The sequence below is a fragment of the Mustela erminea genome, chromosome 11 (assembly GCF_009829155.1).
Source record: "Mustela erminea isolate mMusErm1 chromosome 11, mMusErm1.Pri, whole genome shotgun sequence".
Lineage (NCBI taxonomy): Eukaryota > Metazoa > Chordata > Mammalia > Carnivora > Mustelidae > Mustela > Mustela erminea.
In genome coordinates this window covers 72,545,165-72,560,854 of record NC_045624.1, presented here as the reverse complement: position 1 = coordinate 72,560,854, position 15,690 = coordinate 72,545,165, and the positions used below count along the sequence as shown (strand labels likewise).

The 15,690-nt window shown below is 38.2% G+C and overlaps 1 protein-coding gene across 4 annotated transcripts in view; it reads left to right on the top strand.

Annotated features, from left to right (window-relative positions):
• The window catches only part of CDK14 (cyclin dependent kinase 14), a 572,715-nt gene that overhangs the window by 175,903 nt on the left and 381,122 nt on the right, over window positions 1-15,690 (top strand). The gene's annotated exons all lie outside the window — the stretch shown is intronic.

The window sequence follows — 15,690 nt, the reverse complement described above, 5'->3', positions numbered from 1 at the left end:
AGGAGAGACATTTAGGAAAGCTGACTTTTGTGATTTCTCAGTTATAGAAATTATTCTATCAGCGGGAGCTGATGGATCTGCCCTGTCTGTAGCTGTTGGCTAGTTTAGCCCTTGCTTGAAGTGGTTGACTTCATTCATTCATGCGTGTGGTGTTTATTGAGGCCAGACTCCACCAAAGCCATTTAGGTAAGGCAAAGACATGGAACGTGGTTTCTCCTCAAAGTGGCTAAATTATGTTGTCTCACTGAACAGAAACTAGATTTCTTACTAGAAGCTAAATGTGGTGGCTGAGACTTGACATCACTGAATAGCCTTTTTGTTTAAGACCTTGTCAGTTTTCCTAAACCTGCAAAATGATTCCTATTTAGAAAAGGGATGCTAATGTCTTGTTTGATGGTGATAAAGTCACATGTTATTGCTTGGAAAACCCTGCAAGTAGCACAGGTGGACTTAATAAATTGTGTATTTGGCTTTCTTTGTCTTTACAATGAAGACTTGCTACCAAATATTTTATAGTATGTATACTATACATACAGTATAAATCCTGTTATACAGTACAGTTTAAATCCTGGAAATTTGCTAATTTTTAGTGTGTTTTAATGTTAATTTATATTTATAAGTATATTAATTTTATAGTCTGTTTTAATCCATATTTATATCATGAAGTACATTTAGTAGTCTTGCAGGCTCAGTTAACTTACTTTCATTGGTTAGGAATGTATATTTAACTTCTTCAGATGAACGCTGTCGATAGGTTATCTTCTCCTTCATCCAGAGCTCTACCGTAAAATAAGCTTTAGCAGGTAATAAAAATATTGACGTCCAGCAAGATCAAAGGTCTGGTTACTTTAGTGGATCAATCCTATGGTCGGCTAGAGGCATCCAGATCCCTCTTGAGTCCACTGTTTACGTTCTACCAATTCCCTAGTTTTTACTTTCTGTACTTTAAGTGTGTCTCCCCACCTCCTTCTGCGTCTTTGTTAATAGAGCCCTCTGTGTAAGTGGCTTACTTCTTTTCACATGTCCATGGCTTATCCCATCCTTAAGGTCCAACTCAAGTCACACTCATACTGTGAGACTTTCCTGGCTTTTCACAAGACACTGTCCTTGATTACACTTCAGTTATGCTCTTCTAAGACCTCTTGACTTTATCTGCCACAATCCAACACCCCCAAACCCCACTAAGCAATCCCCGTGCCAGACCATCCTAGCCTAGTTTCAGCAAGATTCCTACCATTTAGAGAAAATCCCCCCACTCTTGCTATATAGTTCCTCTGGCCTGCCCTTAGCAAGGATCCTGTTAGATCAGGTTAGATCAGGCAGGAATTCCCCCTACCCTTGATGTCACTTCTTAGTAATTTTCCATCCATCCGTGAATGAACCATGGGCTCTAAATCCCCACTTGTTCTTGTATTTGTACTTGAGCCCTGTCTCTGTCTCCCCTATTAGAATAGTCTTGAATAAAGCTTTACAATTTAAACAGATGTCAGAATAATTTATTCTTTTTTTTTTATGATTCAGTTACTGCTTTGCTTTCTACGTCCTTTCCTTGCTCATATGTATATAACTTATATTCATATGTATGACACATACTCTCACACATCCATGTATTCTTTAGCACTTATCACAGTGCTATTCGTACATACTCAGCTAATAAACATTAACTGTGTAATGATTGGGGAAAGTGTTTAGGGATGCTGTGACCACACTCTTTTAAGTGTGTTGAGGAGACTTTGACAGGTGGCCCTAGGGAGTAGAGATTTGCAGTCAGGACGTAGGAAGTTCTTTCTTCCCAAATGCACATTCGATTGCCGTGGGTCTTAGTTCTACCAAATCTAAGGTCATGTATCTAGGTTTATCGAGTAAAATCTTCTAGCATATCTATCCTGGAGGTGATTGGTTGCTTTCCATCACTGGGTATGTAGTGGTCCCATGATGCTAAATTCCAGCCAGGCCAACTCAAGGTACTTGAGTGGCCCCATCTAGGTCCTCCCCCTATGTGGCTGTAAGGCCTGTACTTGCTTCCTCTATTAGGTCTCTCTTGTTTGACTATTGGGGTTGCTTTCACCAATAAACCAAAATGAACGTCATGAAAATTTATGAAAGAAAGAAATACTGGAGCCATTTTCCTTGAAAGTATGAGCTTGGTTAAACTCGAGGCTTCCTGGACTTTATAACAGCTCATCCAGTAAAAAAGATGTATTTTTAAACCACAACGAAAAAGTAAATGATCAAATATAAAAGTGGGATACTATTTAAAAAAAAAAATCTACACACAGAAAAAAAGGTCTAGAAGTTACACACACATTGAAAAATTTACCTCTGATTAATGGGATTATTGTTGATACAATTTCTTTTCTGTATTTGCCAACCATTTTGCCATAAACGTGTTACTTTTACAATTAAGGTAAGACTTACTAATGCCATTCTAAAAATATACTGATCTACATTAAGGTTTGTAAAAAATTATTAGAAAGCACAAAGAATAATGACATTGCTTTGACAGTAAATAATTTGATCACAAGTGTCTGAAAAAATATATATTGATGTGAGCAGAGCACCTTTGTTGAATGTAGGGGTAGCGTGAGAACGTGGCTCACATACATTTCTTCTGTGGTTCACACTGTAATTATTGCCAGCCCACAGAGAATTTGAGTATGGGTTCTGAAGTCCAACCTCCTGAAAATTCTGAAACTGCCTCTTCTGGTTGTATGATTTGGCACTGTGCCTCAGTTTCTCTATAAATTGGAGATGACAGGAGTATTGATCACACAAATTTGTTATAGAGATTAAATGAGACATTGTAAATAAAATCCGAGGCCCAAGGCCTGTCATGCTCTAGGTGCTTTAACAGTAGTGAGTGATATTCAGTGCAAGTGCTGTTTTTGACATCAAGACACCTATCACCTATTTTGATTTAAACCTACTGTCTGTATATAAAGCCATTTGATTCCAAATCAGGTTTATTTGTAATCTGGCTCATTGCTAGGTTTTGGAAGTAATATTAAGCATAGATCTCATTATATCAACTCTACATAATTTTTATAAAGTCCTTACCTAAACAGTTCGTTAGTAGAACATGAATTAATACAAAGCCTGAGCTTCACCATGTGTAGGGGGATTGTTTTCAACTCTGTTTAATTGAATCATTTTTTACTTTGATACCCTGCTTGCCTTTACAGCAGTCCATTGTAGTACCACTTTTATTTTTAGGAGAGTAATAGTCTTTTCGATTTAGTAATTCACGATGCCTAAGCATTGTTCTCTAGTCCTTTTTGTCATAAAAGACTTCACTCAGACTAGATAAATTTGGCTTTGCTTGATATTGTTTTAAAATTTCATTTCAAAGATATTTAACAGTGACACAGTTTCTATAATTATGACAGTAATCCAATTTAATGAAGAAAATAAAAATCACTCATAATCCTCTTGACTTGATAGAAGTCTTAGTCCCTTTAACCAAGCTACTGTGTATTTATAATTATCTTTGTTGGTTCTCCATGGCCCTTGCTACCACCCCCCGCCCACCATAACCAGGTTGCTATCCTGGTTATAACATAAACTGTGTGTGTGTGTGTGTGTGTGTACGCTTGTGTGTGTGTGAACGCTTGTGTGTATGTCTGTCTGTCTTTATTAGAAGAGGTAGAAAATAGTCTGAACTCTGAATACCCCTGCCTTAATGGCTCTCCAGGGCTGCTTTAATTATTTTATCCTGCTGTTCCAAATTTCACTTAATGTTGTATGGCTACGTTTGAATGCAAAATGCAAGATCTCTGTGGTTAACACTACTTGGCAACTAGTATTTGGGGATTCCTTACAGCCTTGTGGTGAATCAGTGATGTGCTTTTTGGTGCATCTCATTTAACTTCTTTGGGGATGCTTTTAACCTGTGAGCCGAGGCCTGCCTTCTCTTTTACGATGCCAAACACGTGTGCCTTGACTGGAGAACGGGGACCATTTCCGACTCTGTTAGAGAAATGGGAACATCGTGCTTTCAACATACCTTTCACTGAGAAGCTTGAAATGTTCTAAGGTGGCACATCAGGGCTTTATCCTCTTCTTTAATCCCAGCTCATTTAATGGCTCACTCTGCTTGTGATACCATAGTTAGACATTTTTGTAAAAAAAAAAAAAAGAAAGTTATGCATGAGTGGATTTGATTTTTATATTTAGACATAGCATGAGATATAGTATGTAAGCATTAGCTAGAAAATAATAAGTAATCCAAGAGAAGGAAAAATGACATTATCAGCAGAAAGTAGATCCATTTCATTTCTGCTTTTTTGAAGCATTTTCTATGGGAAAAAAAGCTTCTGAAGATAAAATCTATTTGAAGTGGCAACTTGACCTCAGAAAGAGAAAATTTGATTTCTCTAGAAATGTAAAATGCTGCCTTTTCAAAGACTGCAGTAATATGCTTCCTCAGACAAGTGTGCTTGAAAGTAGGACTAGGGAAAAACAGGGGAAAATCCATCTTCTTTTTCCTTAACCTTCACACCATCCCTTCGTTTGTAGGTTTCAGTGCGTATGAGCACATTTGGGTGTTGTATGTTTAGGGACATAAATTGTATGTTACAGAGAAAAATTTGTAGAAATACTTAACACTGTGAATTTCAAATCTTACTATGTATGAAAAATCAATTTCTAAAAACTCAAAATACATTTTACTTATTTTTTAATGAAACCCTCCCATCCCATTAAAGAAGCATGCTCCTCTCTAGTAATTTCAGGAATATTTGTAACCAACTACCTTTATATCTGTATATGTCCTGGGCATCTTTTCCGTGCTTTGTGTTTGTTTGTTTATTTGTTTGTTTTTGACATCGAACAGTTCTTCCATTATTTGTCTTTGATTCCTTTGCCTTAATTTTGTTTGTTTGTTTGTTTTAAAGCAACTTACCTTTGTTCATCTTGGATTTTGGTTGCTTGTTACTGTCTTATTTCTTTTCTGGATGGTTATCTCCTCAAAGGCTTTATGTAGGTGACTTTTGCTCTATCCAGAAATGGTTCCTTGCATCTGGAGGTATTCCGGAAGAATGCTGAGAAGTGTCCAGTCCATTGCCCTAAAATTGCAGAAGATTAGTGTATCAAAACAGATAGTAAAAATCTCTCAAAATCAAACCAACACAGACCAGATAACTACAGTACAGTGTAGCTCACTGAGGAAAGGAGAGGAAGCATCAGAAACCCAGGAAAGGCTAAGGTTTGAAGTAGAACAACAAAAGATGCCACCGGGGTAGGAAAGTGATAGAGCATGAGTGCAATTACTCCCCTGTCTTTTGCTTACATCACTGCTACCAAGGTAAGTGAGCTTTTGGAACCAAAACACAGAACAAATACAAGAATGAATCAAATTATCAAATGTCTTGGGAAGTTTGAGGATACTATGGTTCTCTAAGGAGTTCTGATTTAAGACTTAATATGATTGTGTCGCTGAATTTTAAAGAAATTAAACTTGAGATTGTCCCATCCTTGAGGAATGATGAAAAACTGATGAGGCACTAGCAGCCTTGAGAGGTCCACTTAGTCACGGAAGATGGATTCTGTGAACCAGATTTAGGGGAAATGGTATGACTGACCTTCTCTCTGCATGTCCTCCTCATTCCCTCTCTGCAGCAGAACATTTTAGGACAGGTTAGCACGTAGATGATTTCTGAGTAGTTAGAAAACAAAATGGCGATCATAAATATTATGTCATCCCTAAATAACCTTAATTCCTTTTTTCTGATCGGATTGTTAAGCTAGTGGACCAGTAGAACCCTATTTTTTTTTTATTTGTTTTTCAAATGTGAGTAATGGTTTCTGTTTGAGTTCTAATAGGTAAGAGAGGGATAGGCAGTTGAGTGCTATGCTGTTGCTGGTGGTGGGTTTACAACAGGCTGATGAAAGATCCCTAGGAGTCATAGGGTTTATTATACCTCCTTACGTGGTAAGAGGTTGGCTCATTTGTTCACCGCAGAGGCCTAATTAGGTGCCAGGTGCAGATTTTCTAGTATAGTCTAGTCCAGCGATGGATGGATGTAGATGGTCAGTGTCGTGGTCTAGGAAGGAGGGGCCACAGAAACGAAGGACTGGAATGGAGAGGCTGAAAGTGAAAAAAGAGGAATGAGGAGAGAGATAAAGAAAGGACAATTGATGAAGGCAGGTTCCCAGAAAGGTGGATGGAGTCGGTGTCAAGAGTGTGGTGTCAAACGGGGCTGTCTTGGACCTCATCCTGTTCAGTTTTTCATTCCTACCTCAGATTAGGACACAGAGAAGGATGGGTAGTCAACGCCCATCAAAAACAGGATTGGAATTTGGAGCATACACGAGAGGCATGAGCAGCTGGCTGCTGCTGACAAATTGGATTTTATTAGGGATAAATCATACTCCTGAAATTGTTTAAAAAATGAATTATTAGGCATAGGGCAAGTTAGAAATGGTGTGATTGTGGGGCCCCTGGCGAAAACTTGAGGGTTTTCATGTTTGGTCAGATTAGTTTGAGTTTATAATATTTTGTGACTATCACAGTTTAAAACATGCTTAGGCCAGAGAAGTACAAGTTCAGTTTTTGGAACAGAGCAGGCTGATATTCCAGTCCACTCAGTGCTTTTCAGACCACATCTGGTAGTGTGCCCACCCTGGCAACCACATTTCAAAAGGGACTAATCAGCTGAAATGTCTTCAAAGTTTGCAGGTAAGACTGAAGGCTAGTCAACCATTTCAAAGAGCTGAGTATTTTTGGATGCTTATTGTAGAAAAGGAGACTTGGACGTGTTCCAGACCAAAGGAAGAAAGGCTATGAGAAGTTGATGTAAGAACCTGAAGGTTAACAGAGTGATTCTCAACACCTCCAGGGTGTTTTAAAGTATACAAATGCTTAGGACCCCACCCACCGCCAGTTAAAGCAGGGCTGGGGTCAGGCCACGATATGTCTGAAGACTGCCTAGTTGATTCTAGCATGTAGCCGGCACCTTCATCTTCCACACAGCTGTAGGTGGCCCCAGCTTCCTCCATGCCTTGCCTAATACTCAGGGCAGTCAGGACAGCAGCCCGTCAGGAAGTCAGAGTGGACTCTCCTCTGCTCACATCACTGTTCACCATGGGCACTACCCAAGGGCTAAACTCCCAGATCGTCTGCTGTCTCTCTGACCTCACCCTCCTATTTCTCACTGTATCTTTTTAACTGTCCCTTTCCCCTGTCTTTCAGGATCTCCCTGTGTCTTCTAGACCTAAACATATTCTCTACCTCTTTCCGAAATTTTTCTTAACTCCTGCTTTAACAGAAAACTGGCTCTCTCCTGAGGTTATTACTTCTCTTGAAGTCCTCCAAATGACTCACAGATTTTTATGTCTAGCCTAGATTTTTGTACTGAGATCCAGAACACAAACGCTAATGCTTACTATGTGTCTCCACTGGGGATGCTCCCAGACTAAGATCCTCCGAAACAGGACTCTGGTTCTCTGTCTGAATCTCCTCTTCTTTACTGTCCCTCACTTCAGTAAGTGGTACCTGCATCCATCCCACACTGAGGTCAGAACATTTGGAATGATCTTTTACAACACTTCTTATGCCCAATCCAGTTTATCCTTATAGGTTGTTGTTTCAGTCTTCTGAATGTCCTTTTCCCTTTTCCCTTTTCCCATTGCTGTTACCAGACACTGTTCTTTTGGGGCCACCATCTTTCCCCAGGACCGCAACAGCTTCCTGCCCTCCCTTCCTGGTGTGCTCCTCACTGGTGTGCTCCTTCATGCCGTACTATACCATAGGGAGTGAGCTGCAGACACATAATTTAATCATAACATTTCCTTTCTTGAGATTCCCCCAGTGGTTTTCTCCTTTCCTCTCCTCTCCTCTTTTTATTTTCTGTGGCTCTTAAGGACCTCTGTGATGTGGTTCTTCCATTCCTCTTTTCAGGGACCTCCCTAACTCCATCTCCATGCCCCCCCTTCCCCCCCACCGCCAACGATAAGAAGCTCCAGTCACTCTTTCCTTCTTATATTTTTGTTTAACACATTGTGTTCTCTGCCTCTGAGATTTTGTATGGTTGTTCCATCTACCTGGCTGTTTCAACTGTCTTTTGGTCTATGGGTTCCTCCCCCTTTTTTTCCTTGAAACTTATTTGTTGAAGAGACAGGTTCAGTTTTGCTAAAGTATTTCCTATATTCTAGATTTTCTGATTGTATCCCAGTGGTATCATTTAACTTGTTACCTTATCTCCTTAAAATAAGTAGTTGGATTGAGACTTGGTTAGTTTTGGGTTGGTGTTGTTCTGTGGGTGGAGATGTCTGCTTCCATCAGGAGGTGCATACTATCTGATAGCCTCTTTTTGTGATTTTAGAAACGATTAATAATCCATTAAGTGCTTATGGTTAAGAATGGTGTTATTCAGGGCGCCTGGGTGGCTCAGTGGGTTAAGCCGCTGCCTTTGGCTCAGGTCATGATCTCAGGGTCCTGGGATCGAGTCCCGCATCGGGCTCTCTGCTCGGCGGGGAGCCTGCTTCCCTCTCTCTCTCTCTGCCTGCCTCTCCATCTACTTGTGATTTCTCTCTGTCAAATAAATAAATAAAATGTTTAAAAAAAAAAGAATGCTGTTATTCAGATTGTCATTCCTTCTTCATTTGTCATGTGCAGTACATCTATAATGAGAAGCTTCCATATATCAACTATTTTTTTTTAAAGATTTTATTTATTTATTTGACAGAGAGAAATCACAAGTAGGCAGAGAGGCAGGCAGAGAGAGAGGAAGGGAAGCAGGCCCCCCGCCAAGTAGAGAGCCCGACGCGGGACTTGATCCCAGGACCCCGAGATCATGACCCGAGCCGAAGGCAGCGGCTCAACCCACTGAGCCACCCAGGCGCCCCATATATCAACTATTTTGTTAGCGTGAAGGACCGTGTATATGAAAAAGTATATAAAGAGGGAAGGTAAATGCTTGATATAGTCTCTGTATATGAAAGTAGATAAAGTATATAAAAGTATATAAAGTATATATGAAAGTGTATAAAGAGGGAAGGTAAATGCTTGATATAGTCTCTTTAATGACTTTGATATTAACGACATCATTTTGTAGTACCCTCCAAATGTGACTCGTGAGTTGGTTATTTTGTTGTTGTTGCATTATAAACTTATTGAATTAAACATGTTTGATAGCTTTCAATCACAGATACTAGTTTAGTGATGCTTAAGTTGTTTCATCTTGGACAAGTGAGAACTTCTTGTTTCTCTTTGACATTTTTATGTCTGTCTCCTGGGTGACACCTAAATCCAAGGATCTTGTCTCTGTTGTTTGCCCTTTATCCCAGGCACAGAGTCACTGTCTATCAATTTGTTGATTTAGGGGCAGGATATTCAAACTTAATTATGGGACAAACTATCTTACAAAAGAGCATTTAGTTTAGTCTTTGTGGATTCAGAACTTGAATCAGAGAGTGGAAGTTATAGGAAGCAAATTTTGGCTTAACGTAAGAACCAAAAAATTTGCGGTAATTTAGGGAGGTTGAGTTCCATCAAGTCTTTGAGGGGCTGCTTTGCTCCAGAGAGTGAGAGGACAAGGATAAACAATCAAATCAGTGAGGATCTTTTTGCTTGGGAGCCCGAATGATCATTGAGGTCACTTCTGCTTGCAGGGTAATGACTTTCAAATCCTTTGTTGACAGATTTTATTTTTGGAAAGGTGCAGAGTTGGCTGGTTTAAAATTGTTGAAATGTGATTATTGTTTTCTCCCATGAACAATAATATGTCACTCTAAATTTGGTTCAAAGTATCATCAGTTTGTACATTTGATGAAACATTGGCAGTGATGAATCATGCTTTATTAGCAATCATTTCTTTTATAAAAGGTTATAATTGTCCATTGAACAGACTTCTCATTGCATTAAATTCTCAGTCTTTTTGCATTGTTAGTCACATTTTAATAAATAGCCATTATACTATTCTCTTTTTAATCTTCAGATTTTATTAGTCGACTTCTCTCTGTATTGATAAAGATTAGCATGAAGTGTGATTACTGGCAACTTACTTTGAAATTCTAATTTATTTTTCCAGAATAAAATACAGTAAATAGCACTTTTAGGATATTGCAGAATTGCAGAGATTTAGTAATATTGAGATGAGTTCTCAATTTACACCTGAATAAAAACTGAATTTAGATGGAGATAACAGGACCAAGTGTAAGTTTAAAATTTTTGAGGTATGTATGTTATACAGTAAGTAAGCACTTTAGCTGGTGTCCCTATTAATAAAAGAAACACTATTAATAGTACCTTTAAAATATTTTTAATGACTTTGCTGAAAATTTGAATTCAGCCCAATATATTGTCCTTGATACACTCTGGTTTGCTGTTGTCACTTTCTCAGTTTTATCTACATTTCCTTCTGTTGCTTCTAGACAAATACAGTAAGGAAACTAGCATTGTATCTGTCTGCACTTGGTATTATTTTCTAGCAGTTTCTCTTGAGACAAAATCACAATAGAAGAGAGGCAGAATATATTAAATTTTCCAGAGTATATTAAATTTCTTTTAGGTATATTGCCTTAATTTCCTTTGTATCCTCTAGACATAATTTCTTCAAGGTGTTAGCACATGGACACTATTTTCAAAGATGACCTAGATAATATTTGTAATTTTGTTTTATTGTACCAAATTATCCTATGAATTTGAAGTAAGTAATGGAATAGAGAACCTTTGGGCTTTCCTTTGAGTATTTTTGCTCATAAGGAAACTCTTTCTGTGCATCATCTTCTGAACCTGGAAGTTTTACCCTAAATGGGGTATTTTCCTTTATAGGTTTCACAAATGTTGGATGAACAAATACATGAAGAAATGAGCAGGCTGTGTTCCTTATTCAAAACTCCTACCTCTTCTTATTTTAATTAGAGAACTTTATTATTTACAAACTTAGGGCATACAGAACTGCCACAGCATTTCTGAAGTGCATTGAGATTTGGATTTGTGATTAGAGCTAGTCTGAAAGCTGGATTCACTTGAACATGGCTCTCCCAGGACACCCAGTGTCGCCATGTCTCTGTGTGTGGTTGGCCCTGTACTTGGGCATTCCCCTGGCTCTCCCTCATCCTGCTTTTGACAGCGCTTCCTGTGTGACCTTGGAGTAAAGGATGCCTCAAGTCATCCGTGGGCCAGAAGTCAGCTGGGCCGAGTGAGTTGTTGGAAGAATTAGAGAATAGTAAAGAATCTCCGAAATTAAAACAGCACCTTAAATAGCTTAGGACAACTGGGTAAAACCTGGCAGTACCTCAGATAGAATGTTCTGTGGTATTATTGACACAATTAAAAGTTGTTTTCTTTTTTTTACTGTGTTAATCACCTGAATTAATGTCTTCACTGCCAATCAAGCTTTGATTGCCTTCTGTTCATTAGCTTTTGATTTAATTAATGAGACTTTTTAAAGAGGAATCTTCAGTGTTTTCCTGTAAACAGCTCTAATTTATTGATCAATTAGAATTTTGTAATTATTCTAAAGAACTTAAATCAATGTTTGAAGTATATGTTTTGGATATTTAATAAAATAGTTTAAGCTACACAAGGTAGTTATTAGATGTAAACAGCTTTTCTGTTACTCTGTGTTATTTTTATAGAATAACAGATATCTTCTTTTGATGTCTTTAAAAAATGACATTTTGTTAGAGTTATTAACTTGGAATTTCAAGTATTTCAGTCTATGCTAAAGTTCATAGAAACATATGCATCAAAGGTAGAACATTAGAAAGTTGGTAATGTTATTTTCCCCAAAGGTATTTTTTCCAGAAGTGAAGTGGGTGAATTAACATTTTTCCTAAGGCTTTAGAACTGAAGGGTTCAGTAGTTGGTGAGTATCTAGACATGTAGAGAAAAACTAATTAAGAAAAGAGAAAGTCATAAGGACTCTAAGGTTAAAGAGCAACTTGATAATTAATATGATTCTTAATGGAAGACTACTAAAGTAGTTGAAGAAGAGGAAGATACTGATTCGTGGTCTAGACACAGGTAGCTAAAGGATAATGGGGTTTTGAAACATAGCTGTTGGGTGCAAAAGGGTTAATTAACAGAGCATTCTGCAAACTCTAAAACTTTAAGGAAATGAAAACTTGCCATATCCACATGTGTCAGAATCAAAGAGGCTACACATTTAATTTGGAAAAGGACAATAAATACTTAAACCAAACAAGGAAGAAGATACTGAAAACTTTATTAAAATTTGAGATTTCTGAAACTTTTGAAAGCAACAATTACTATTCTTTATTCTTTTTTTTTTTTTAAGATTTTATTTATTAATTAGAGAGAGAGTGTGTGTGTGTGTAAGTGAGAGAGCACTAGCGGGGGAGCAGCAGGCTGAGGGAGAGGGAGAAGCTGGCTCTCCGCTGGGCAGAGAGCCTGATACGGGGGCTCAATCCCAGGGCCCTAGGATTGTGACCTGAGCTGAAGGCAGATGGTTACTGTCTGAGCCACCCAGATGCCCCTATACTTTTTTCTTGAGTTATCTTTCAGGTACAAGAAAGGAATTATCAGTATATTAACATTATTAATATTTATTCAATAAAAGTTTTTGAGAGTCTACTCTGTGCCAAGCAGTTTTAGGCACTGGGCACATAGCAGTTAACAAAACAGAAAGAGTTCCTTCATTTCTGGAGCTAATAGTCTAGTATACATTTTAAGGAAATTTTCAGTGTTATGTGATATAATACATATTATATGTATTTTTAAGATGGTGTTTTTAAGATGGGATCAGTGTTTTTAAGATGGGATCGGGAGGGAGACAAACCATAAGTGACTCTTAATCTCACAACACAAACTGAGGGTTGCTGGGGGGAGGGGGGTCAGGAGAAGGGGGTGGGGTTATGGACATTGGGGAGGGTATGTGCTATGGTGAGTGCTGTGAAGTGTGTAAACCTGGTGATTCACAGACCTGTACCTCTGGGGATAAAAATACATTATATGTTTATAAAAAAATAATAAATTTAATTAAAAAAAACTCAGTGTTTTTAGCTGTTGTGATTATCATAACTATAAGAAATTAATGCTTAGAGTTTCAACTCATGGAGAATGGTGCTTTAGAATCAGAATTCCATTAATCTGGATTTTGTTCTTTTTATGCAATTACCATAATAAATACGTTAAAGGAATTTTTCATCACAAAAATAATGCACGTAGTATATGAAATTACTTAAAGGTGTTCTACCTCTAGTTGCATTTAAAGAGTAAGTGTTGGTTCATTTGAAGGTTTCTCTCCTTTTAGTGTATTAGAGGGGAATGAATTATGCTTCACAGTTTGAGAGTGTTTTAAGTATATGACCTTCAAAAGCATGAATTCCCTGAATTCTAGAATTCAGTTCATGGTGCATATAAGTTAATGATCTCAAGGGAAGTAGAAAAGCTTTGTGGGAAGAAGGTTGTGTGTCTTTTTTTATGGGTGAGGGGGAAATATCTGTAAATGTGGGGAAAGATCCAAGCAGTTCCTGGAATCAGTTACTGCCTCCTCTGGGGAGCCAGTGATGAGCTCAACTGGGCTGAGAAAAATCTGTGCAGATGTCAGCACTGACTGCATCCCAGCCTCAAGCCCCGCCAGAGGCCCCCCATAGTCATAAAGGACAATGTGAGAGCACAAGGTACAGTCTCCAGTTGAACTCCATGTACCTATCAATTTTTTGCCTGCACCTGGGTACCTAGAGCACAGTCAGGAGTGGAAAAAATCAAGGTAATGTACTGAGGAGAGAAGGATGCAGGGCAGAAAAGCAGTTGGCTTGTCATTCCAGCTGAAAGACAAGGAAAAACAGCTCCTAACCTTGAGAAGATGGTAGGTTGTGGAGCTTTTTAATCAGATGGCCTTAGCCCATTAGGGTAACCAACAAAAGTTTCAACAGTTCATGCAATGAGGAATGCCACTAGGATTGTCGGGCTGTGCTGAATTCCTTGGACTTCAGGTTTTGTGTCTGTGGCAGATTTTGAGCAAAACCAGACCAATTGGATGCAGTTCTTAAAAAAGAGACATTCTCATTCTTTACTTCAGACTCAGGTGCTGGATTCTGTGGACCACATGAATTCTTGTTTGCTGGTTCCATAAGCTCTGAAGATTTGTGGTTGCAATTTAAATTGCAATGAGAAGGGCGCCTGGGTGGCTCCGTCACTGAGTGTCTGCCTTCGTCTAGGGCCCTGATCCCAGGCTCCCTGCTTGGTGGGAAGTCTGCTTCTCCCTCTCCCACTCCTTCTGCTTGTGTTCCTGCTCTTGCAGTCTCTCTCTGTGTCAAATAAATAAAATCTTAAAAAAAAAAAAATTGCAGTGGGAAACCATTTTTATCTATCAGATTGGCAGAGTCAGTGGTTGCTAACATAGTTAGGTGAAGGAGCTTACAGGAGCTCGTACATTCTCTGTATAGGAAGTATAAGTTGGTACAACCTCCACGTAGGGTAATTTTTATTACCCTATTTATCAGAATTAGAATCTAGATGTGCACATACGTTTTGATCTGGCAATACCACTTTTAGGAATTTATCTTAACAGATTTTTTTTTAAACGAATGTAGTTACATGCCCACAAATATTTATCGCCATCACTGTTGTAGTAGTAAAAAATTGGGAATGTGCGAAACGTCCATCAGTAGAAGACTGGGATTAAATGAAGTATACTATACTTACTTATACGAAGGGGTACCCTGTGGTCTTTCAAAAGTAATAGAAAGTTTTCTCTATGAATTTATGAGGAAGTCATCAAATTTATTAAGGTAAAAACGATGTACAGTGTACTCTGTCCAGCATACTACCGTGTGTGTGTGTGTGTGTGTGTGTGGTTAAGTGTATATGAACAATGGTAACCAGTGACCTCACAGTACGGGAGCTGGGCGCTGAAGGAGTGTAGCAGGGAGACTTACTGTTCATCAAATGCCTTCTTGTACCTTTTACATTTGCAGTGTGTGCTTGTTTTATCTATTCTTACTAACAAAGGATGCTGCTAGGCCTAGTAAAGGTAAAGGAGAGCATTTACCTAGAAGACCAATGTAGATTGTCATGTATTTGTTAACAGAATTGACTAGATAAAAAAGTTATCTGCCGAGTGCAATCTGACTTTTAATTAGAGCCAATACACATTTAGAATGCATCTGGAAGAACCATCTGCTTGGATAGGTTTTGTGTAATCTTATAATAGTAAAACATTCATAACTTTTATTTTGATGGTATACTGTATGTATCATAAGACACATTCAAACCAAATGTAATTTTAGGAGGCTCTAGTAAAAAAAAAAAAAAGAGAGAAATAATGAGAAAGGGAAGAATGGGTGATAGAGAAAGAGGAGGAAAGAATGGAAAGAGGATAGAAGTCTGAGAGTCCGGCTTCTGAACTTGGGGCTTGAATGACCTCGGCTTAAGACTGAAGATGAAGACATTTTAACCAAGGAAATGAAGGAGCTCTTGGAAAAACTAAGGAGATTTATTTTAACTTCTTGATTTCTAATTAATCTGAGAATAATTGATCAAGTTTGGCGATTTTGTTAAGCACTAGTTTCATTCTGGAAGGAACATAGAGTGAATCATAGAAAACTTTGGTGAAATCTTAGACGAGGCTACTGTGAATATTTTAAATGGGACTATTTAAAATGTGAATATTTATGATGATGATATAAAATTCCCAACCTTACTGAAATTAATCTTGTTGTGGCAGCATAATTGAGTCACTGACATTTTCAGTGCAAAAATGCATAAAATATAAATCGTAA